This window comes from Brassica napus, chromosome C8, assembly GCF_020379485.1.
Source record: "Brassica napus cultivar Da-Ae chromosome C8, Da-Ae, whole genome shotgun sequence".
Lineage (NCBI taxonomy): Eukaryota > Viridiplantae > Streptophyta > Magnoliopsida > Brassicales > Brassicaceae > Brassica > Brassica napus.
The window spans coordinates 10,925,276-10,928,180 of NC_063451.1; the positions used below are offsets into that span (position 1 = coordinate 10,925,276).

A 2,905-nucleotide genomic window follows, 5' to 3' on the forward strand; every position below is an offset into this window, starting at 1 on the left:
GTTGCTTCCCGTCAAGTGATGTGGGATAGCGTTCATCGGTCGTTGGTGACTCATTGGAATCGATCGATGAGACAGTGTGAGTGTCGATCTATTCTGAGTACTCAGTTTTGTACTCTGCTCCACAATGGCATGCTGCAATGTAGCCAAGATCATTTCCAAGCTACACGAGGTTAACCTGTTGTCTTACAACTCGAACTAGGTCATAGTGGATGTCTGGATCTATTAGTGTCAGACACAATCTGTTGGTGTTCATGTCACATACAGCTCCTACTGTAGCCAGGAAAGCTCTTCCAAGCAGAAGTGAAAAGTTCCAGTTAAGCTTGATGTCCTGGACATGAAAATCTGCTGGGACAAGGGCATTACCAATCTGTACCTCAAGGTCTCTTATGATGCCTCCTGAGCTTCTTTCTGAAAGGTCCACGAAGGTGAAAGATTATGATGAGGGTTCTATTTTCAGACCCAGCTGGTCTGCCATAACTTTAGGTAGTATACTGACTGATGCTCCTGTGTCACAAAGTGCATGGGGAAATTCAATACCCTTTACCACACATGGTATTGCAAACTTCCCAGGATCACTCTTCTTCTTCAATGTGATCCTTAGTTTCATCCTTTCCCTGACATGATGAAACATTCTTCTAATGTACTCCTCAGTTTCCCTAGTCTCCCTGAAGAACATCCACAACCGGTGTGTGTAATAAACTTCATCAAAAGGTTTCTCCACTGGGATTCTGAGGACTCTCTTAGTGAAACCATCCATCTCCTTCTCATTAGCTTCCCTCTTAAGGTTCTTAGGAATCTTCTCCTTCCTTTTCCTTAACATTCTTCCTTCAGTTGCTTCATCAACTTGCATCGGCTCTGGTTTAGTGTCAGAAGGGTTGGTTGTAGGTTCTGGTGGGTTTGCTAAAGGTTTAGGTGGTGGTCTGAGTGCATTGATTTGGTTACTATCAATAGATGGTAATCGTACTCGGTAGGTGAGAGGTGCCCGTCGATCGATGGGAGGTGAGGGGGGTCGATCGATATCGGTCTCTCTTTGTCGATCGATGGCTTGCTCATGCGGTCGATCGATTTTGACGTAGAAAGGGGAGGGTGGGTGAGGATGTTTTTCTGTGAATTCCTCATGAGTCATGATTGGAACTGCACTACACTCCGCAGTCGATTCAGCAGATGGCGTCGATCGATTTTTAGAGTATTCTATCGATTGATCTTCGTCATGGTCTGTCGATCGATGTGCATCCATTGACATCGGTCAACACCATTGAGATCCGCCGAAACTCATGGAGCTTTCAACTTCGAAGTCTCCTTCTCCAAGCTTCTCATGCTTCACCACTTGCCACAAAACATCATCTATGATGGCATTCACGTGGTGTTTTGCTTTGTCAACTCCTGCCTCTCTAGCCAAGGCTTCTTGCCTCTTTACAGTATCTCCAGTTTGAGCAACTTGCATTTCAAGCTTCCATACTTGAGTCCCTAAGGTCTCAATTCTTGTGTTCAGACTGTTGTAGGCGGAGTCTATCTTCCCATTGAAATCCACAGTGAGTTGTTGCTGTCCTTCCAGAACTCTGTCAAGCATTGCTTCAATCTTGCTTTCCTGAGTTTGTGGTGGTGGATTCTGGTAGTATGAGTTTCCATAGCCTCTGCTGTTGTTGCTGAAAGGTTTCTGGAACTGTGAACTCTGGTTACTCCTCTGACCATTGCCATAGAAGTTTATGTTTCCACCCTGGTTTCCAGTCCTATGAAATCTAGTACCTCCAATGTAGTTCACATCTTCCTCTCCTTCAATGTCTACAGCCTCTTCTTCTTCAGCTGAGCAGACCTGCTTCCTAAGAAGCTCATGAACTACATCTAACTTCGCTCTAACTTCGTCCATTTGCCCCTTCCCTAGGGATGCAACAGACTTCTTCCTTTCAAAGTCAGTGTTCTTGGTGCTACTGCTGTTTGCTAGATTTTCTATCAGTCTCATAGCTTCCACCGGATTCCTGGTGTTAAAGTTTCCCTCGCTAGCTGTATCAAGAGCCATCTGATACCTCAAGGCGATACCTCTGAAGAATGTGCTCAGCAGTTGCAATTCATTGAATCTGTGGTGTGGACAGTCTCGCTGGAAGAACTTGAATCTGATCCACGCATCTTTGAAAGACTCTCCAGTCTCCTGCGCGAAGGTAGTGATTTTGCTCCTCAAGTCTTCAGTACGTGCCTCATCAAAGAATTTTCGCAAGAAAGCATTCTTGATATCGGCCCAGGATGTTATAGATCATGTGGGTAGCTGCTTAAGCCAGTGCATCGCTTCTCCAGTCAGAGTATACTTGAAGAGCTTGCACAATAGGTAGTCCTCAGGGACTCCATCCATACGAATAACAGCGATAAGATCCTCGAACCTCTCCAGATGGTCCATAGGATGCTCGTGCGGTAACCCAGAGTAGGGTAGCTGCGACACGAGTGTGTAGTACTGAGGTTTCAGCTCGAAGTTCTTCTTCTGAATCTCTGGAATTCGAATAGCTGATCTGTTGGCGTAGTACTCGTCTGGACGACTGTAGTCAGCCAATGCCTTTGGTTGAGCAGCCTCTTTTACAGGTTGAGCAGCTCCTGTAGCATCAGCATCAGGGATTACATTCCCCTGAGCGTCTAGTTTCTGAACTATTGCATTACGCAGATGACCATCCTGGTCATACAGGTTTCCATTCTCATCCTGTCTGAGAATAACAATCGCAACCATGTTTCACGACTGAGGATCGATCGATGTAAGCGGTGTATAATCGATCAATGTCAAACGATGTAGATCGGTCGACGATGAAGGTCGGGTGTCAGTCGACAGTTGGGTGCGAGAATCAGTCGACGTGAAAGCTGCTGCGTCGAGCGATGTGGAACGTTGGTCTTTGCGGATCGAGCGTTCCAAGTGAGCAGGATCTTC

The 2,905-nt window shown here is 46.1% G+C and overlaps 1 non-coding gene across 1 annotated transcript; it reads left to right on the forward strand.

The window, feature by feature from the left end:
• Positions 1–2,072: 2,072 nt before the first annotated feature.
• Positions 2,073–2,180, forward strand: LOC125592173. The gene has a single exon (XR_007328020.1). It is a non-coding gene; the product is annotated as a small nucleolar RNA R71 (small nucleolar RNA).
• Positions 2,181–2,905: the final 725 nt, after the last annotated feature.